Raw genomic sequence first — 23,076 nt, 5'->3', positions numbered from 1 at the left:
ATTTTTCTTTTCCTTGGGCTTGAAATGAATTGCAAAATGTTCTTAATTTAGACGCACTTCCAACCTTTAGCACTTTTAAATGTCTATTGCAAAATGTTCTACAGGATACTTGTAATTGTTTTAATTGATTTGCTTTTATCTAATTTTTGATTGTTGTAAATTGTGGTGTTGTCTTATTGTTATTCTTTTGTGTGAAACTCTATGTGCCGCTGACTTGACCAGGTCTCGCTGGAATATCTCAATGTGATTCTCCTGGTTAAATAAAGGAAATAATAAAGGTTAATGTTAGGTTAGGTTAACGTTAGAGCGAGCGGCCATGCCAGACGGTTAAGTCCTTTTCATGTTTAACAAATCAAATCATGCAATTGCCTGGCTTGCCTGCCCTATTGGGGTCCTCTGCATATTTGATATGGTTTTAAACATTTACTTAATCATAAATTCTAAGTGTTCACATATAACTATGCCCTCATTCATTTGTATGATAATCTGTAAATGAGTGTTGTTTGTTTGGGCTGGTTACTATTGGGATGTTGTTAAAAATCCAACACCCCGATACAGATCCCATTCCCCCTGTGCCTGAAAATATGTAGGCACTTGTATATATTCTACACTGTGGACAAACCTCGCTGACACTGTAAATAAATAAATAAATAAATAAATAAAAAGCTGGTGGCTCGTCTTCATCACAACAGCCGTACGTCTGATCATGAATGCGATGATACGATGGATTATTATGATAGACAGAACACAATGATGTAGACCGACAATTCACATAATTCAAACACATAAATGAAGGTTTCAAAATGAGTTTTTTCCAACGTAGAATGATTTCTAAGATTAAGCATTTTGTATCCCGGCGATGCTGCTGAATCTGCTGATATCGACGGCTGGAGAATCAGTTATTCTCTCGTGCAGGGGCTGCTTCACTGCGTTATGTGAGAAAGTGCTGTTCTTTATAAGAGAAGCTCTTCAGAAATAGTGGACATTGCATTTATTAGCACTCATGGGATATTATAAAAAATAATCCAAACTATAATAGCCTATTAAATCTAAGAAAAACTCCAGGGCACTCTCCTGGAATATTAAAAATGCCTCTATTTTATGGCATAGTCAAAATAGACTTTTAAAATGACTCCAACGCGTTTCAGCACACTGGCCTTCGTCAGGGAATCAAACAGCTGTGAAGGATTACAGGTGTCTTTATAGTGGAAAAACCCCAATGATCAACTCCTCCCACTGGAAACAAAACTACAAAAAAACTACCAACATGGATGTAAAATACAACATGTCACCATAGTAGCATTTAGAAAAACATTAATACTATAATAGCCTAGCCCACATATTTTAAAAATGTATCATATATTGCTGCCACAATAACCATTTCAAATGTTTACATGCTTTCTTCTCTTTCTTCTCTTTCCTATTTTTGTTCGCTGAGCTGGAGCTGTGATGAAATATTGTTCTTGTAAATACTTTCCAGCAGGGGCGATTCTAGGATTTTTTCAACTGGGGGGCACAAGAGGGGCCACAATTAATACAGAGGGGCCAATCTTGTGTTTGAACTGTATATCCAAATCATTTCAAGAATTCAGTAACCTTTAAAATCATTAATAAACAGTGATACCCTATTATATTTTAATAGCAGTTATTCACTGCTCTAAATCAAAACAATCAAATACAATTTGTATTAACTTTTCCCTTTACAAAAGTGAAAGAAAAACTGTAATAAATAAAAGAATCCAATGTATGAATAGTGTACAACTCACAAATAATAATAATAGAACAGCCTTATTTATATAAATGCAGAATTATATTAATAATTCATACACTGTAAAACTTTACTGTAAATTTACAGCGAATTTCCTACAGAATTGTACTGTATTTCCATAATACAGTATTCGGCTGTATCTTTTACAGAACAGCTGTAAATATACAGCACATTTCTGTTTTCAACCCGATAAATTCGTAATACAGTATCATACTGTAAAAGCACTGCATTGTGGGATTGATTTCTTTCGCGCTCAATTCAGTTCAAATGTGACGCGAGCAGACAGTAGCTACTACAGGCAAACTTGATTTGTCAGCGGGATTCAACTGAACAGAATAATCATTCCTGTTATCAAGATAAACAGTGTCTGCGAATCTGTGAGCAATTTTTAAGCTTTTGTGAGCTTCGGTTCGTGTTTCAAACATTAGTTGCCTGTGACGCAGCAGAAAATGGGAGACATTAACTTTACATGAAGACGGATGGAAGAATTTGTCATCTGAATAACCTGCGCCTGTGACGATTAGTGGGATTTAGAGTTTGAGAAGATGGAAAATTGTTCAACTGAGTGATACGGTAAGCCAATATATATATATATATATTTTTTTTTTTTGCGTTCGCATTTCTAACATACGTTGATTTCACGAATGCTTATTTGGTTTGATTTTGCAAACGCGGTTTTCTACCGCGGCCGCGCAAACAATTCACTCTGTTCCACCTGTTTACCAAGTAACGTTAACGTTAACTTCAATATTTCACATAATAGGCAACATATACCATGTTATGCATGACCTGCTTTTGATATATATATATATTTCGTTTCAGGCTTTGTAATCTGATGACGGTCCAGTGCTAATGTAAGTACTTTTAATAGTGTTACAGTTATAGTCTATGTGGTAAAAAAAAAAATGCTATCAAATGCTGTTTTCAAATGTAGTATTCCTGATTGCCATGCCATGGTCCTACAACTAACAATTCAAAGAGAAGTTAGACGGTGTTATCCTTCAATCAGATAAGTAGAGATTATTCAACAAATCTCATTAATATGTAATATTTTTTATGTTTTGGTTCTGTTGATCATGGCTGTGCTGTCCTTTTTAAAAATTGTTTCAGGAATTTGCAACGCTGATGTCCAGCAATCTACACTTGCCAGAGAGTCCGACTACACCTTATTTCCTGGTATGTAAACATTAAAGGGGTAGTTTAAACCTAAAATGAAAAGCCATCATTTACTCACTCCACTGCAAAATATATTTTTCTTAATTAGTGTTTTTTTCTTGTTTCCAGTCCAGATATATAAAATTCTTACATGAAGAAGCATTTAATAGACAAGTAAAAATTGTCTTGTTTTCTGAAAGAATATGTCAAAATTTTGTGATGCTTAAAACAAGCAAAATAATATGGCAGTCCGTTTTAACGTTCTAACCCTAATCAATTTGAATTTTTAGGTGAAAATTTTAATTTATAGAACTATGAATAGATAGACAACTACATCGAACCACAGTGGAACCCACAATAGTTATTTTAATTATTAATATTATTTATTAATTCATTTTATTATTATTTTTTCAATTACAGGTCAATCTCTAAGCAACCAGTGCTGGACATTACGTTTGGAAGGTCAAGGTGTGTGTGGAAAGGATCAAAGCCTAACTTCATCACTGGCCTGGCAGCGCTGTTTGCCTCCTCCTATGAGTTCAGCTTGCAGTACAGGAAGAGGCAGCACCTTGAGTTTGTTCAGAGGTTAGTCATTAGCATATTTGCCATTCATATAAATATTAGACTGAATTGTGACTTGTCTTGACAGTATTTATTATGTTGACTACTGGTATGAACAATATGGCCCTGGTTTCCATACTGGGCTTAGCTTAAGCCAGGTCTAGGCCTTAATAAAATTAGGGTATTTAAGCAGCTTTTATAAAAAAACATTACTGGTGTGCATCTTGAGACAAAACAGTGACAGTCACATATTTCAGATATGTCAGTGCAAGTTGTTTTCAGTTGAAGGATTAGTGAAAATTCTGTCATTAATTACTCACCCTTATGTCGTTCCAAACCTGTAAGACCTTCATTCATCTTCAGAACACAAATGAAGATATTTTTGATGAAATCTGAGAGGTTTCTGATCCAGCCATAGACAGAAACATCTTTGTAACTTTCAAGGCCCAGAAAGCTAGTAAAAACATTGTTTAAATAATCCATGTAACTACAGTGGTGCAACCTTAATATTATGAAGCGATGAGAATACCTTTTGTGCACAAAAAAACCCAAAATAACGACATTATTCAACAATCTCTACTCTTTCACGTCATTCTCCTACGCTGTTGACGTAGTGTAAACAGTGTCAAGTCATCTTCATTTATATAGCGCTTTTAATATAGATTGTTTCAAAGCAGCTTTACAGTGATAATAGGAAATTACAGTAACATAGATTGTTTTGGCTTTACAGCAGCTCTAGAATAAAGTTATTAGATCGACTATTTTTGACTGTCAAAATGTAGGCAGACACAGTTTCCATGAGTTGTTCAAAATCTTTCTTTTTAGTAAACTCTGTGTACACAAACAATGTTCTCAATGCTGGAGTTCATGTGTAGAATCTCTGGTGATACTGAGAGCACAGTTTCATGTTGTGTCGAGCCTTCTTAGTGTTTTAAAAATAGCGATTTTTGATGCTATCATAGTCGTGCCACAAGCACTCCCATTCAAAAGGCAATTTGACCGAAAACGAAAATACGGTCAAAATTAAAAGTGGCGTTTCCATCCTAATTATGCTTTTAAACGAAGGTTTGCCTCGGGTAGATTAACAAAAAGACCCTAGGTTGCATTTTGGTAAGAGTTATCCTTTAATACACTCCGGCCCACTCATCCTCACAAAACAGTGTAGGAGAATGACATGTAAAAGAAGAGATTATTCAACAATGTCGTTATTTTGGGGTTATTTTGCACACAAAAAGTATTCTCGTCACTTCATAATATTAAGGTTGAACCACTGTAGTTATATGTACTATTTACCAATGTTTTTACCACCTTTCTGGGCTTTGACAGTTGCAATGACATTGATGTCAATGGAGGGACAGAAACCTCCCAGATTTCATCAAAAATATCTTAATTTGTGTTCCGAAGATGAACGAAAGTCTTAAGGATGAGCAATAATGACAGAATTTTCATTTTTGGGTGCAAACATGCATTTTAGTCTGGTAAATGTCATGTTTAACATTATCATGTAGTCATGTATGCAATAAACATTGCAAGGCTTGCAATTAAAGTTAAATTATTTCTGTCACAAAGGTTTGGGCTAGATTCTGGCAATGTGTGCAGTCTATGGCTGCCTTTCCACTGATACTTTGATGGGACCTGATGAGGGGATGATATTAAAAGTTGTAGAATAAAACTTTAAATCTGGCAACCCCACTTCCAAAAGTTTAGTTAGTTGACAGTGCACATGTAAACAGACACATTGAGTTGATGTATTTTAACCAGGGCAGAAAAAATATCAGTTATTGATCACAACATCCAACATTGCATTTTTTTTCATGTTGTTCAGTTTTATCCAAACAGTTTAGTCGTTAAAACCGATATCTGGTTTTTATTTACACATCCTTTGTGCTGTCTCTCTTTGTCAAAATATATAAACTCAGTCCATAATATTTCATTGTTTTTTTTTCCTTTCTTTTCTGCCTTTTAGACGATTTCCTGACATCAATCCTGAACGTGGATCAAAAACAAAGAAAGGACAAGTAACTTCAAAGAAAACTGGCCAAGTTGTGCAAAAAAAGAACACTGTAAGCCTACAGGTGTCCTCACTTCTGTGAAACCTTGAAGACTTTGAATTGGGACTTGAAGACTTTGAATTTCGTTTGCACTTGTATGGACTTCAAAACAGAAACAGCAATTCACTGCCATTATAAAGCTTGGAAGAGCCAGGACATTTTTTAATATAACTCCGATTGTATTCGTCTGAAAGAAGAATGTCATGTAGACCTAGGATGACTTGAGGGTGAGTAAATCATGAGCTAATTTAAATTGTTGGGTGAATTATCCCTTTAATTAAGTGCTAAGTGTTACCTGTTTGTTGTTAAGTGTTAAAATTGCATTTTATGTTAAAAAAAAATTCAGCCAACATGTTCACAGAAGGCAATTTTCTGATCTTTGCTTTTAACCAAAATAAATGTTTTTAAACCCAGAAAATGTTGTTTTCTTTTTCATAGTGTGACTACTATACCATTTATTGCTGTAGACAAGTTTAATATTGTAAAATTATGTGGTATATACTGTATTTGGTAATTACAGTGGAGTACTGTAAATGCTGTTTACTGTACTAGTGCTGTAAAAATACAGTATGTGGCTGGCAACCCAGCTGCCAGTATTTTACTGTAAATTTACAGTACAATGTTTTACAGTACAATACTGTAAATGCTGTTTACAGTACTAGTTCTGTAAAAATACAGTATGTGGCTGGCAACCCAGCTGCCAGTATTTTACTGTAAATTTACAGTGAAAAGTTTTACAGTGTATAATACACAATTAATTAATTAATATAACTGTAATATACATTTAATAGGCTATAATAAATTGTTTTTGTTTATTATCCACATCCCGTTCAATTTGCATAGCAGCAGTTGCAGTAAATTTGCATTGATGAATAAACAAAATCTACTTATGTCAAGGCTAATTAGTCTTGAGCATATTGATTTAAAAATATCATATATTCATACTTTGTTAGATAGCTATTTGTTCAAAAAGGTAGCTTTAGTTTAACGTGTAAAATATGTGGATCCTATAGAAACAGTTTAGAATAGCTTAATTAGTCCAGTGTTATTTTAGTATTCGTTATTTATTTTTGCTATTTAATCATGCATTTATATTTATGATTTTTTTATTTGAGAATGTTTCTGGGTGTCATCAAATGACGTTTTGTCAATAACTTCTGTGAGAACACAGTACACGACGAATTTGAGACTCATTTTATTTACTTTGATTGACACAAAATTCAAGAAAATTTAATAAAAAACGTATTACAAGTTTTTTTAATTTGTATGTCTAATTATGCAAATTAGGCATTATCTCATTAAATATGCACAGTTTTTGCATAAATTTTTGGTAGATACTGTAGACTCTGAACATATGATAAAGCCAGGTGCAAAATTCTGTTTTTATTTTGATTACACACAAGATGAAAAAAGATGTTCAGAGGGATTTCAGGATATGCTTTCATTACCTAGGAAATCAAAATATAGCCTACTGTCCTCAGCCTTAAAAAAAAACAATTTTCGCCATTTTATTAAAATGTCCCATTAATCAGGCCAGGAATGATTTATTAACAAATCCCTCTGAAAATATCTTCATAATACTGCTATGTGTATAACTGGAAAGTTTGGTGCACATAGGCTAAGATGTTTGTACTGGAGAATGACAAAAAACTCATTTTGAGAAAACGGCATTTAAAGGAGTCATAACCTAGTATTACCTTGGATACCCACGCTCTATTATAGTCTTTCAGGCCCTTCTAAAAAAGAAAAGTGGGAAAAAAATAAACACAGAGCTCCTCTGACCCTTATTTCTGAAGGCATTATTGTCTCGCGAGATCTGATGCGATATTTTGGCTGTCGTGGACGGTCATTTTAATAATGTAAATGAGGGGCGCGTTGATTGGTGGCAGGAAGGAGGGGGGTTGACACCGCAGATAACTTCAGCATATCATTCCAAAATGACATCATGGCGCAAGTTGTGAATGAACCCGACCCGGCCGCGACCTACGGGATTCAACCGTATATGTTTGAGCCAGACTCTGAACCAGAGCTGGAAAGGGAAGATGTAGAGTTGTTGGATGGACGTCTACATCAAGATGTCTCTGAATGGTAAAGACAATCATTTTGACTGAGACATACATTAACATCAGTAATGAGCTAAAACGTTTGTTGCTAGTTTTTCTTGTAACGTGATGTTTATTATTACTTGACTGTTTTTATTTATCTATCCTTATCTATTCTATAAAAAAAAATCAATACAATGATATGTTGTCATAGTTATATAATATACAATTCTATAAAAATATAGATTTTTCCAAACGGAGCTTCGATGCCAACTTCACCTGATATTGCCCCAAATTTGTGAATGATTCCTGTGTAAAATGTTTAGCGCAGACACCTAACGTTAAGCCAGTTGAAAGGGTTGTTGGAACAGCGTCATTAAAAATGAATTTAATCCACTGGTCCCTGACAGCTTGGTCCGTTGTTGGTAGAGAAAACACATTTACATGTTGATTCTGGCAGTCAACCACAGAGCAACTCACGTGTGCACTTTGTTTCTGCATCTTTCTCGAATGAATATGAGGGGGAGAGGGGCAGGGCGGGCTTCCTGCAGCATAGGTCTGCGGTGTCCATATATGGTATATCCTGCCCCGTCTTGACGTCAAGTCGGGGCAGAAATTAAAATCTCGTATTTGAGTGCACGTGCACGTGGGCTGGTTTACGAACCCAGGGGTAAACAAACGCTTCACTTTTAAATATCGGCTTCCCGGCCAGTGTATAATCGTTAGGCAATCATAACATACATTGATTTTCGTGGAAAAGTGAAAATTACAGGTGATGACTCCTTTAAAGATTTGTAATGTAAAAGCAAATTATTTTTTAGAGGAAACAACTATTTACTGACACAATATCTTGTCAAATCCTTAGCAATCTACAATACAAACCAACTAAAACACATCAAAACTTATAACTCAGCATTTATGGCCTTCAACTGAACAGAACCCCAGTCAAAAACACTGTAGAAATTTCAGAGCACGTCACGTGATGCGTCTGAACGAATCACGTTGTTGGAAATTGGCATTAGCCAATGAGATTCGCATTTAGAGTTAAATGCCCCATTGTACTTTCACGATTGGTTGCTGATGAAAAGGAAATGTCTTTATTCTTTCTGTATTAAACTGACGCGTGTCGTTTGTTCAGAGACTGATTCAAAACAAAAGATTCGTAAAGGTTTCGTAGCTTCATGAAGTGTGTTTCGAAAGATCCCGTCACTGCACCAAACATTTTACATTTTGTGAAATACCAACATTAAGTTGAAAGCAGTCATGAACAGTTCTGATCCTGATGTCACAAAAACACATTGTTCTGCCTCTACAGAAACTGAAATAATTATTGACCCATGATCAAACTGTCTTAATCAAATATTTAAAGCTTGATATCACGTTTTAACATAAGCCCTGCTGTTTTCAAATAAATAAACTTCAGTCACACTGTAATTGCTGTACAGTATAATGATACTAACTGTAGTTTCTCCAGCTTGAATTGTGGGTTCATCAGTAGATCACTGAGGTTTTTCACTCCAGAGTCTCCTAGTGTATTCCTGCTCAGGTCCAGCTCTCTCAGGTGTGACGGGTTTGATCTCAGAGCTGAAGTCAGGATGAGACTCTGTTTCTCTGTAATACTGCAATATCTCAGACTGAAGACAGAAAGAGAAAATGACTCAGATCTATGATGATCAACTAACGTGTTCATCTTCATCCAGCAGACTTTTGCTGACAAATAAACAGGGATATCAAGGTAAAGGTCACATGGAGAAAAACTACACATTGTTCATTTAAATATACTACCAACATTGTAACAATAGAAAGGTTGAAAGCATTGATCTATTTATGTTAGTTTACACATTCATTTCATTTAATCTTTAAGGTTCTTTCATGTCAATGTCACCCTTGGTTTGCTCACTGGGTCAAATGTGTTTATGTCGGTTGTTTTCAGACACATTGTCTACTTGCTAAAACTTTACAGTAAGGTTTCATTTGTTAACATTAACTACATTAGTTAACATGAACCCATGATGGACAATACTACACAGCATTTAATAACCTTAATGTAAGTTTCAACATTTACTAATACATTTTTAAGTACAAAAGTTCAGTTAACATTAGCAAATCCCCTGTGAACTAACATGAACAAAGAATAATAATTGTCTAAACTAATCTGATCAGATTAAGGAATAAAAGTATTTGCTTAAGCAGAAAACAATCAAACAAGTTTTGTAAAAGGTAGTTCATCTGCTTTAGTGCTGCACCGTGAGGCAGTGTCAGTGTGTTTAATGGATGGCTCAGCTAAACAGGCCAATAAGAGACTATTAACTGCTATTACTCCTTTTAATTATACTAATGTCTTATTAAAATGTCTACAAATGTATAAAACTGATCAGAGATCAGGTAAAACCCACAGACACTTGATCAGTCTCAGTGAATCTGCATGATTCATGGGTTCACAGAGATCATCGCCCCCCAGTGGTGAACCATTGACATTTCCAAACGTTTCCAAACAGTTATGATGTAACGAAGCCTCGTTTACTGAAATCACATGACTTTGGCAGTTTGATACACACTGTAACACTTTACTTGAAGGGGTGTGCATAAGACTGACATGGCATATGTCATAAATATGAAGGAGGTTTTATGCATGTTAATGTCAACTGTCATTAAGTGTCATTCGCTCAATTATGACATTTTTAATGCAAATATGACATTGTTTGAGATGTCTTTGTTTTGACAACTTGACATTACTAAGAGAACATAAATATGTCATAAACATGACATAGCAGATTAATTATCAAACTTAAGAAACCACTTAGCTTTATGGGTTAACATTACATTAAACTGTCATGTGGTTGGTTTTGACATTGGCTGTCATGAGGCCATTATAACTGTGTCATGAATGTTTTTCTTGACCTCAACTACAGTGGTACAAATTAAATTTGTCATTAAAATGTTATAATGGCTTCATGACAGCCAATGTCAAAACCAACCACATGAGAGTTTAATGAAATGTTAACCCATAAAGCTAAGTGGTTTCTTAAGGTTGATAATTAATCTGCTATGTCATGTTTATGACATATTTATGACAGGTTGTGTTGTCTTAGTAATGTCAAGTTGCCATAACAAAAGACATCTCACACAATGTCATATTTGCATTAAAAGTGTCATAATTGAGCGAATGACACTTAATGACAGTTGACATTAACATGCATAAAACCTCCTTCATATTCATGACATGTGTCAGTCTTATGCACACCCCTTCAAGTAAAGTGTTACCCAGTTCGGATTCTGATGTCACAAAAAAACATTGTTCTGCCTCTACAGTAACTGCAATAATTATTGACCCATGATCAAACTGTCTGTCTGGAAATATTATCATCAGCTAACATTACAACTAAAAGTAAAGTATATTATAAATAAATGAGCAATACTCACGTCAGTGTGTTGAGTTGACAGTGTTTATCCTGCAGTAGAGCAGCGATCTGATTCACTCGTGTGTCTCCTAGTTCATGTTCACTCAGATTCAGCTCTCTCTGGAGTAACGGGTTTATACCCACAACTCTATTCACATACTGACAGGCTTCCTCTGCAGCAGGACTCACAAACCTGCAGAAGAGGCAATTCAGTTCTCAAATAAATGTCCATTGCATTACAAAAATTGATATGATAAAAAAAAACTTTACAAAACATTATTGTTCTAAAGACAAGCTCTAGTTAGTTATCTAGATGTAACACTTTTCTTTAAACATTTAAATACACAAATAAATATAAATTTAAAAGAAACTAAAGCGACACTCAGTCCTAAAGCAAACTCATAAGAACAGAAACGTCTCACAGAGCAGAAGGGCAAAAGCTCTCTAGATCATGATTTTCAGTGTGAATACAGAGTGTGAAATTAAGATCTTTCTGGCTTTAAAGCAGGAGGAGTGAGAAACGTCAGCACAGAGAAAACTGGCTTGTGAAACTGCATGTCTGTGAACATCTGGAGACTCATAGACCTGGGCTGTGTTTCCCGATAATGTTGTCTCTTAGCGCTACGAAGACTCTAAAGGTATAACTTAACTAAAGGTGTACCATTTCTTGGCGTGTTCCCCGAACCATACCTTAGGAAGCTGCTTAAGATACACCTTCTTACGTGCGACGTTACCCGGTGCTGTCCGTGGCGATGCTGCTGAGTCTGCTGATATCGACGGCTCGAGAATCAGTTATTCTCTCGTGCAGGGGCTGCTTCACTGCGTTATGTAAGAAAGTGCTGTTCTTTATAAGAGAAGCACTTCAGAAATAGTAGAAACTGCATTTATTAGCACTCATGGGATATTATAAAAAAGAATCCAAACTATAATAGCCTATAATAGCCTAGCCTACATATTTTTAAATTGTATCATATATTGCTGCCACAATAACTATTTCAAATGTTTACGTGCTTTCTTCTCTTTCCTATTTTTGTTCGCTGAGCTGGAGCTGCGATGAAATATTGTTCTTGTAAATACTTTCCAGTTTTCAGTAATAAAAGTGTACATCTTACATACGGTGCTCGGCAGTGATCAAAAAGGATTTAAACAGTGAATTTTGAATCTCTTCTTGTAAACTCAGAGATGTGGATTCAGACGGCAATTAAATTCCCACACGACCTGATTGTCAAAAAACAATTTGGCCAGGGATTTTTACGCGGGTTGGGTGAGAAAAAACACTGACATTATGGATTCGGACGGCAATAAAATCACTTACCCCTGTAAATGTTTAAAATACTGTACAAGCCCATGAGAAATTAGCGTCTGAATAGGACTTAATGGACAATGCTTTCACTGGCCTTTGAAAGCTCTCCGCGGACGGCGTCGTCTTCTAGAACAACTATTCTCTGTATCGCTGCTATAGTTTGAGCAAACTCCCCTACGGTGTACATCTTAGGACATCCTCAGACCTCAGACATAAAGGCATCGGACATAAAGGCATCGGATGAATCATTCAGAATTATATTCGTATAGACGGTCAACAGTGATAAGGTGAAGCTAAGAGTGGTTCAGACCAACCTTCCGAACGCATGACTTACAGAAGGTGTACTGAACTAAGAACGTTTCAGCAAACATGTATTAACGATAAGGTACAGATTAAGGTGTAACTTAAGAACAACGTAGCGTTAAGAAGGTTTCGGGAAACCCAGCCCTGCTGTAGAGAGATGCAGTAAATCTGGGCTTGATGGAAAACTATTGTGTTCAGAAAACTATTTCATTAAATGAAGTTTAAAACGTAGATTCGGGAGGAGCCTAAACATTCAGTCCTGTTGATCATCATTACGAGCATATATAAGCAGCAGACACAACCTAATTTCATTTATTTATTCACCTTGATGTTGTTTTAAAGCCTTATTACCTTATTTTTTACGGAATACAAAAATACATATAAAAAAATCCCTGCTGTGTTTTCATGCAGTATTTTTTTTTTAAAGAGGATTCAGATGTCATAAAATAATCCCATGCAAATCATGCTATATTTGTTCAGAATGTATACTGGGTTTGACGAGAAACAAACCGATAATGTTATTTATTATTAAGTGAAAATCTTGGCCTCGCCGTTGCTACATACACGCGAGCGCACAGCAGTTCGTGCCACTGCGCCCAGGAGAAATCAGCCTATGTTTTATTTTTAGGATTTCAGCTTTAATACATTTTAATTACAAAAGTCTCCAGTATAAACCTCAGAAGAGTATGTGTATTTATCTCTGTTGTGCTCAGGTCGTCAGACACTCAGGTCGTCAGACACTTTTTGCGTGAAAGTTTGAACAAATAATAGGCCTATATACCCAAGTCAATGTATTATTATTTTATTTTTGTATGAGTATTTAAAGATATTTAATTTACAACTAATTTAATCATTTATATCTTGATGCAGTTTATTTATAATATTTTATTTAGCACTTGGGTATGGCAAGGTGGTTTCCAGTATAAGCACTGCCAGGTTCTGCAACAGAGAGGACCCAGAAACGAAGAATTCAAATCAACAATGCACTTATTGAAAATCAACTTTTAAACAGTCGGGCAGCCGAGTCCCGAGCCACCAACAGGGCTGAGGCTAAAGGGGGATCCGGTAACCAGGCAGAAGGGTTTGCAATGTTGCTTTATTTGTGTAATTCCACTGGGTGCCACTAGTGTAGTAGCAGAAACCACATACTTCACCTTTAATCACTCATTTTAAGCTTTAAGCGCTATTGCTCAGTACAATCACATGAAAAAGGAAAACAATAACATGGCAGGAGAGAGAGACCCGAGTCCTGACAAACAACTAAGTTATATTACAATGTCTGAGTCCTGTATCGGCAACCTGCCATTCACGTGGCTTATATACATTTCAGAAAACCCCTTGCTCACAAATATCACATGCAAAAAATATTGCATAACCATGCCACGGCAGGCCAAACTAAAAACCCATAGCTTACCTTGTATGGCTGATGTTTGTTCTAAACAAGTCAGAGTCGCCTGGGTTTTGAATTGAAGATGTTGATCTCGTCATAAACTAATTAGACTATCTGTTAGTTCTCTTTTCAAACGACAAAAGTGTCAAGTTGTTACGGCGTCCTGTCATCTTTGTCAAGATGTTTTTCTTCATTAAATGCATCATAGAAAGTGGTTTAGTCATTTTTGTAATAACATAAATAGGGCGCTGCTAGTTGAAATCCGGATATTTGTGCGAAGAAGAACATTACTACTGGGCGCTGGCGTGTGACGTAACTGATGAGACGAAATAACATGTTCTTTTTAAAATTAGGATAGAGTTTTAATGCATGAAAAATCCTCGATTCGCAAAGTAGAGAATGTATCCGTCTCTCCTCTCCTCACGCTCACAGACGCCCTTCCAAGCAATTTCCCGATGATTTTGTAATGATTTCATGCCTAAGCGGTGCTTAAACTTATATTGACCTGGGTCGCTCGTTGTGTTCTTTCTTACGGGTTGTATTTCCACAGCACGAAGGTAATTAAGATCTACTTTTCATGAATTAACTGTTCGTTTTTAAATCTCCAGGTCAACTGGTATTTGTTATGGGCAGTCAAACTATGGATTTCCATTTGAATGCACACAAGCTCATGCGAAAAGTTTCACATCTGAACACGAATTCGCATCACGTGAAGTTTAACCAGTAGAAGATCAATACGTCATGGCGTGACCTCTAGGCTTGCAGTAAAGGCGAGTAGATTGTATATTTTCTGCATTTTTAGTGTATTACTGTTCGTTATATTTTGAATTGAAAGTGGCATCATAAGAAATTTCACACGCTCAAAGTTTAAGTGTATACTGATTACATTTGCCTATGTAAAAAAAAAAATCTTCTTACAAAACACTCAGTGTAGTTTGATCTCTAATTCAAACAGATATGCTTGTTCTATTCTGCTAGTTAAGATCTTCCCGACTATATAAATAACACAAAACTATCTGTTGAGTATAATGCTTTCACAGATCACATTTTCAAGTAAAGTGTTCATTTTTCATGCCATGAAAATAGAGCATTCCTAATATGTCAGCAAATTTAAAAGCTGTTGTTAAGAATTGGTTATATTCCTTATATTCACTGTAAATGTTAGATTCTAAGCCTTAAATGACACCCCCTTTCTGGCTTGTCAAACAGATGGCCATGATGTCTTTTAGATCCAGCAGCTCATGTGTTGTATGTTGTCATTATTAGTAGTATCTTTTAACCCTCTGGGGTCTGAGGTGTTTTTGGGGTCCTTGAGATGTTCTGACATGCCCTGACATTTGTGCTTTTTCAGTTGCTTATAAACATATTAATGGCAAAAAAAAATTACACACTATTTAGCACAAACAGGGCTACCATAATATGTGAGCAACAAGAATGTACATGTCTGCATTTTTGAGAGAATAATGTTTATGCGTGGTTATTGAAAAAACTAAAAACTAAAGTTTCTGAAATAAGGCCATAAAACACATACTAAATATGTGCCAATAAGACTTTTGTCTAATGGATGTCATTGCCTAGTGTTTTTTCTTCAAAATGATGTGAAAATCACCCTGCCTAATCATTCACATAACACAATACATTGATTTGAATTTTGCAAAGCACTTTCTGTTTGGAAAGGCCATATGCGGAGTGGGCGTCACAGATCATGCATATGTAGTGGTTCACACCTTAGGAGACAATGGGGCCCGCATACTTAATGAGCCATTCATTCAGGTGAGTCACTGAGCCACAAGAATGCAAGAGCAACAGTTGGAAGCATCTCAATTCTTTTTTATTTTTCCACATATTGTGCTTGCAATTTGGCCTATAATATCCAAGGAAAACATGTCTAGTAATTGTGCAGTTAATTCTCATACTGTATTTTCAGTTTTGGAATATTTATCCTCTCCCCAAATTTGTCACTAATAAAACACAATAAAAATTATTTAAAGAAAAGGCTTATATTTACCTTTTAAAAGTTTGTTTACATCTACCTTGTAAATATATATTTTTATTAAAAAGGTTACAATTACAACAACAATTCAAGTGTAATCTTTCTTTGTAAAAACTAAAGTATACATTTTATCATACATATTTCAAAGTTAAAAAGGTTACAACAACAATAATTACAATTTCAACAATATTTCAAGTGTACTCTTTTTTTGTAAAAAAAAAAGATTATAGGCCTACATTTTATCTATGTATTCATTACTTTGAATATAGCCAACATTGGAACAGCTAACATCTTAGTTGATGACTTTATTTTTGACAAAAATAGTAGGCTATTTTATATATATATATATATATATATATATATTTATTCACACACGCGATTTAAATTTAACTTCTGGCAAAGATGAAGTTGATGATAGGCTGACTCGCGATCTTCGCAGTAGGCTAGTGAACGCACCGGAGAAATGCACATTTATTAGGCTACATAGTTTTTTTTGTTTTGGATGGTTTTGTTTAGAACCAGCTTTCTGTAAATATATCAAATTTTTTTTAGACATGTGAGGCGAGTAGGCTACGGGTTCATGATGATCTCCGGTTCAGACCTTATGTTGTGATTGCTAGCCTATATTTACTTTAAATCCAGGAAATGTGTTAATGAAAAAATTATTAAAATTAAGATACAATTGATACAAAACGAAATTCGTTTTAAAGAAAGGATTTGTACTTTCTGTTTTGAGGTCTCTGTGAATGTTTGAAAGTATTTTAGTGCTTAGAGCGCTCGCGTCCATAATGGAGAACTGTCAGGTAATATTGTTTTTTTCCTCATAAATGCGAACACGAAAAATAAAAGACAAAAGACTTTTAAGTAAAACTTACTCCGAAATTGTGTCCTCGGCGGAATTCGCTCTTCAATATGCTGCCGTTCGTCGTCTGTTACAATCTTCCTCTGAGGAAACAACCCGGCGCTGTCCAGAATCATCTGAAGGGCGTCTTTATTACCGGAGAAGCGTGCCATACTCAAAACGCGATGAACTATCAGTGAGTCTGATGAAGAAACTGTGTTTTTATGGCATTGATCGGGGGGCGTATGCGATGCATACTAGATCACCTAAACTATTTACATGTGAATCGCGCCGGGGGCGGGGCGGCCGCAGCTCATTTAGAGATAATGAAGGGAGAAGGAAAAACGGTACCTCTCCTTGCTTTCAAGCGGATTACATGAGTTGAAAACATTTGTGTTTTATATAAATTACTTCATTTAAAAGAAGAGATTTCAAGCTTCATAAAGACATAACTCACATGCCTGTGTGAGAAGTATTCGCTGAGTTATGATTCATTTTCGGACGCGTTTCAGAATGGACTACACGGACAGAGAGAAGGCAGAACCTAGCTTCGTGTTTATTTTTCTTTATTTGGCAAAAAGCACCACACTTCGTTTTTATTGTGAGTATACACAAAAATAATACACATTTAACAGAATCGATTGATGTATGAAACTCCTATGGAAAATCAAAGTCAACAGAGTATTTCTGAGTTTCTTTTACACTGATAAAAAAAAGCGAGCTGGTATCGCCGGCGATACCGCCGACCTCAGGGGGTTAATAAGAATTATTATCTTTTTTTTTTTACCGAAAAACTGAATGACCAACAATATCTTAAGCACCACCACCAGTCCTAAGTTCAGTTAAAATGACAAATATGCATTCATGCATGATTATAAAGTTTTAGTTCTAATTTCTAAAGTTATATCATTAAATAATGCGGTACCACTTTACAATATGGGTGCACTAAAATGGTTAACTAATGTACAGATAATCATGAGTTAATGTATGACTCATAAATAACTTAACCATTAATTAATGATTACTGCATCAGCAACTAATAAAGATTCTTTATAGTTAATATATTAAGTAATATATGAATTGTTATTAATTAAATGTGTCATAATGAATTCATTTCTTAATAACATATTTTATTAACTAAAAGTGTAAATTAATGCGTTAATTACCACAATTGGTCAAAGCAATGTACTTCAGCTTCCAGTTGTCTGCTTTAATTAATCATTAACTAATGATATGTTATGACTTTACTTGTTGAGGCACATGACTATTAACTAATTGTTAAGTAATATGCCATTTATGGGTTTTGAGAGTTTGCACATGCAGTGAATGTAATGTCGGTGAATGTATTTGAAGGACGGGTGAGTTGGGCTGCACACAAATATCAGCACACCAGAATCTGAACTCCTGACGCTGTTACACTGTGTTTACACTGGACGAGACCAGCTGCCTACACTGGACATGACAGACCATTGCAAGTCCATTTGTCCTTCGTAACTGTTGTATTACAAATTTATTAAATGTTTAATTTAGGTTCCAATACAATAGTATATAGACTGATAAAGTTTAGGAGACTGAATTTAGCATTTGAGGTAACAGGTGATTATATCAGCTGTTAAACAGAGTTTCCAGCAAGAGATTCCTGCCTGACCTGTTTTTCTCTATTGTAAGTTAAATGAGTCAGATTACTGAGACTCTCCTTTTGTCTTTAATGGCTCTTGGAGCCCGAGCCCCAGCCCCGGTCGTTGCATAGTTAGGCTGATTGGATTATCATCTATGCATTTGAATAGTTATGCTGATTGGATTAGGATTGGTAACACTCTAGAGTCTAGGGCGGGTTCCTAAACCTGTTTCGAGTGTATCCACCTATTTATTAACTCCAAAACAAATGTGACTAATAATACTAATTTGTGATTTCTCCTTTTGAAATGTTAATACAAAAACAGCAAAAGCAAGTCATTGCTACCACATCTTCCTATTTCTGAAGATGAACTGCTCAGTTTGGGCCACGTAAACAGCATCTGCCATACAAGCTGGCCACATGATGCGATGCTACAAACTTCGCCTCATGATAAGAATTTAAAAAAGATTTCTTCATTATACCATACCTACACCGCTATCATGCTCATTTATAATAAAACAAATTTAACAAGACAGACAGCAACAGTACAACATCTAATGCTTTGAAAGGTTCATAAATGGCCTTCGTTCAAAATCGTCAAATCTTAACTGTTGCATTACCGAAACATGCAGTCTTTTCGATTAAACCGTGTTACTTCACTGCCGCAGCAGAGATGTCTCCCTCCGCTTATCATGGCCGCTACTCTGTGGGATAATCATTCTCTTCTATTGTAATAACTCCACTGCAGTCTATTGCATCAACAAATGCAGAACAAGTTCCTACGAACTAATGCAACTCCTCAGACGGCTAATCTGGTTTTATGCTTGCAATTATTTCATAAATAAAGCAGAACATATAGCAGGATTTAAAATCCAAATTGCTCTCTTTCAAATTCTGCCTTTCAGAGATTTAGGAAATTGGCTCCATATACAGGCCCGTCACCCACGCCAGTGCCTCTACGCGGACCTGACATCCGAGTAAATCTTCCTCTCAATCATACCCATTTATCCACAAACAAATTTTTGTCAACAGTGCCCAGCTATTAAGAGCCGACAAATTCCCTCCTTATCAAAAGCATCCAAATATCTGAACCCATCCCTTTAGATTTTCATCACTCGTAGGGCCCTATTTTAACTATCTAAGCGCATGGTCTAAAGCGTAGGGCGCAAGTTCACTTAGGACGTGTCCGAATCCACTTTTGTTAGTTTAACGACGGGAACAATGGTCGGCGCGCCAGGCACATGGTCTAAAAGGGTTGTCCCTATTCTCTTAATGAGTAATGGGTGTGTTTTGGGATTTACGTGCATTAAACCAATCAGAGTCTCATCTCCCATTCCCCTTAAATACCAGTTGCGCCCGCGCCATGGCAGATTCGCTATTTACATGATGGAATTTGATAGTGGAAAGACCAAAGCCGTATTTGGCATGTTTGTGTGCTGCTGTGCGCCCCTGTGTGTTTAATAAGCAGAATGTACACACGTTGTAGACCCGCCTATAGGCGCACACATTACTAACACGCTCTTTAACCCTCTGGGGACCAAAAACGCGCCCGCGCGTTTTGCTCGTTTTTTTTTTTAGCAATGAAAAATAAACACAAAATGCTCTGTTAATTTTGATCTTTCATTTTCGTGTAATACATCAATCGATCCTGTTCAGTTTCTATTTTTTTTCTGTATACTCACAATAAAAATAAAGTGTTTTGCTTTTTGACAAATAAAGAAAAACTAACATGATGCTATTTCTGCCTTCTCTCTGTCAGTAAACTCCCATTTGAAACGCGTTCGAAAATGATCTATAACTCCGCGAAAATTCAGTCAAACAGGCAAACAGACCCACGGGCATAAAGCTTGAGATCGCAGCTTTTAAATGAAGTAATTTATATAAAAAACAAATATTATCAGCTTCTGTAATCTGTATAAAAAGAGAGCGACTCCAGTCGAGCTCATTACGAGCCATTCAAAAGTAATTTGACCACGCCCCGGAGATCGCGTGCTATTCAAACGCAAATTCTGAGAACCATTTCAGTCTGTGAAACGCCCCCACATCAGCTGTAAACAAAGAGGCATAATATAGCCTACCTTATGGAGAAAATTTTCCGTGCTGATATGAGGAGCAATATGAGGAGCAGATCCCGCTGAGGAGTGAGGTAGGCTAAGTTATCCTTTCTCAAGTGTTAATGTGGAATAACGTTATGGAATAACGTTGTAGGCTTATCTAAACAAAAAGATGAATCGCGTTTCTATAATATGAATCGCGTTTCTGTGAGATGAATGAAGGGTACATATTTGTAAAGACTGTTTAGCCTAAATATGAATCGCGTTTCTGTGAGATGAATGAAGGGTACATATTTGTAAAGACTGTTTAGCCTAAATATGAATCGCGCGTCTGTGTGTGAAAGAATAAACTGCTTTGCTATAGCCTACTGAGATGAGTAAAAATCGACTGAAATATGTTGAAATAAAATGTATTTGTATAAGCAACGTATTAAACTGCAAATTAACATTTATAGGCTATGCCCTAATATTTCATAGAAACAACGTTACAGTCAGGCGAAGTATGAAAGACAACATTTTGTTGACTAGATTTGGGTACAGTTTTTACTGTAGAATATACTGTCACATCAAATAAGCTTTTCTGCTCATATATATAAAATACTATTTTGTCAAAAATAAAGTCATAGACTAAGATGTTCCAATGTTGGCTATATTCAAACTAATGAATACATATGATAAAATGTAGGCCTATAATCTTTTTTTTTTTTTTACAAAGAAAGAGTACTTTTTTGCAGAAATATTGCTGAAATTGTAATTATTGTTGTAATTGTAACCTTTTTAATAAAATAGCAAAACATATTTACAAGATAGATGTAAGCAAAATCTTAAATGGTCAATATAAGTCTTCTTCAAAATATATATTTTGTCCTTGCATTGTGGCTCAGTCAGTGTCACACCTGAATGAATGGCTAATTATGCAGAGTCATTATGCAGAGTGGGTGGGACTAAGGTGTAAACTACTCCTCCCCCTCGCATATTGGCTTTCCAAGCAAAACCTGTTTTACACCATTTAAATCAATGTATTTTTTTTGTGAACGATAAAGCAAGACTATTTTCACATAATTTTGAAGCTAGAACTCGAAGAGAAAACATCCATTAGTCAAAAGTCTTGTGGGCACATATTTTGTATGAGTTTTGTGGTCTTATTTCAGCAACTTTCATTTTTATTTTTTTAAATAACCACGCATAAACATTATTCTCTTAAAAATACAAACATCTACATACATGTTGCTCGCATATTATGGTAGGCCTGTTTGTGCTATATAGAGTGAATTTACACCTTTGCAATTAACATGTTTATAAATAACTGAAAAAAGCACAAATGTCAGAGCATGTCAGAACATCTCAAGGGCCCCAAAAACAGCTTGGTCCCCAGAGGGTTAAATAAAAAATAATAATATTGTGCCATTGACTTTCCAGGTTTCAGTTGGTCAATGATGAGTCTATTTCTGTTGCCTCAAAATAGCAATGCGCCAACAATGCGCCATAACACACCTTGTTTTCAGACCAGCACGCCCATGGGCGAACAAATGGGCACCAATGCATTTGCTATTTAAACAATGTGGCGCAGGACGTGAAAAATGACAACAGCATCGGACTGAAACTAGCAAAAAACACTTGCATCGCGCTTGCCGCTGCAGTGTGCCAGGTGTAAGATAGGGCCCGTACAGTGTTAAGCAACTGATTATTTCTCCTCTGTTCAGGTAGTCACTAAGAAAACACCACCAGAACAATCAACGCTCTATTCATCCTCACATTCTTCAGATTTCTCAGATGCGCAGAATCTACTTGCAGTTCTAAAATTTGATCCGCAGATCCATTTAGTCTTTCTCCAATCTTTAAGTACTATACAGAGACACTATCCACTTTAATTTCAAGCATTGCAAAACAGATCAGTTAATGAGCAACCATTCAATATTGTTAATTTACCCACATCCCTCCAACCAATTTATTTTCCCCCTCCACCCTATAGCTCCGTCAGCCCATCTCTGTTCAAGTGCTGCGAGCCCACCTAGCATGGGTTTCCCTTCAGGTTCTCCAGTTAAACTTTAATTTCTCACTGCCGCAGCAGTGCTTTCACCAACTGGTCTAACACCAGCTTTCAGAGTAAACTTCGTTTCTCACTGCCGCAGCAGTGATTTCGGCCACCGCTCTCACGCCAGCTTTCAGGGTACATCCAGGCCCATCGACAAGGGGGGGTATTGTGATGACACAAAGTGCCCCCCTAATCATCATGGTCATTCAGTGAATTTACTATTGAGAGCAAATAACCTTAATTCAGTGGATCAGCAGTAGGTTATTTAGCTCACAGGAGCACTAATATCGACAATGGTAAGTTTAAATTGTCTTCAGTATTATGAATCAGAAATCAGTCGGAGCTGCAACAGGAGAGGCTAACCCCTGGCCACGGACTTAATGATGAGGTGGTGACGCGTTCATGTAACCAGTGGGTGACGTCGCTGCCAATTACACACTAAAAAACTGTCACAAAGAACTGGCAAAAGTAATGATTATGAATGTGTCAAATATAGCAAGGAGACATTTTAATAGTTCATTAATAAACTAGTGTTTTCTGTGTCAGTGTCGGTTGACGATG

General features: G+C 36.1%; 1 protein-coding gene, 1 long non-coding RNA gene and 1 pseudogene across 3 annotated transcripts in view; 1 reads left to right on the top strand and 2 right to left on the bottom strand.

The window, feature by feature from the left end:
* The window catches only part of LOC311292518 (uncharacterized protein), a 1,083,963-nt gene that overhangs the window by 1,049,980 nt on the left and 10,907 nt on the right, over nucleotides 1-23,076 (bottom strand). The window lies entirely within an intron of this gene.
* LOC311292525 (NACHT, LRR and PYD domains-containing protein 12-like) overlaps nucleotides 1-23,076 on the bottom strand; it is a 53,522-nt pseudogene that overhangs the window by 21,678 nt on the left and 8,768 nt on the right. Inside the window, exons 8-9 of the transcript XR_014630286.1 lie at nucleotides 11,001-11,171; nucleotides 9,038-9,211 (exon numbers count right to left, since the gene is read on the bottom strand). The product of XR_014630286.1 is annotated as an NACHT, LRR and PYD domains-containing protein 12-like (transcript). The remainder of the gene's footprint in view (nucleotides 1-9,037; nucleotides 9,212-11,000; nucleotides 11,172-23,076) is intronic.
* Nucleotides 1,343-5,942, top strand: LOC311292570. Its single transcript, XR_014627740.1, has 5 exons — nucleotides 1,343-2,341; nucleotides 2,591-2,622; nucleotides 2,703-2,944; nucleotides 3,344-3,508; nucleotides 5,451-5,942. It is a non-coding gene; the product is annotated as an uncharacterized lncRNA (long non-coding RNA).

Source organism: Rutilus rutilus, assembly GCF_951802725.1.
Source record: "Rutilus rutilus genome assembly, chromosome: 6".
NCBI classification, from domain to species: Eukaryota; Metazoa; Chordata; class Actinopteri; order Cypriniformes; family Leuciscidae; genus Rutilus; species Rutilus rutilus.
Note: the sequence above shows the minus strand (reverse complement) of the source record. Positions and strands in the feature narration are given on the sequence as shown.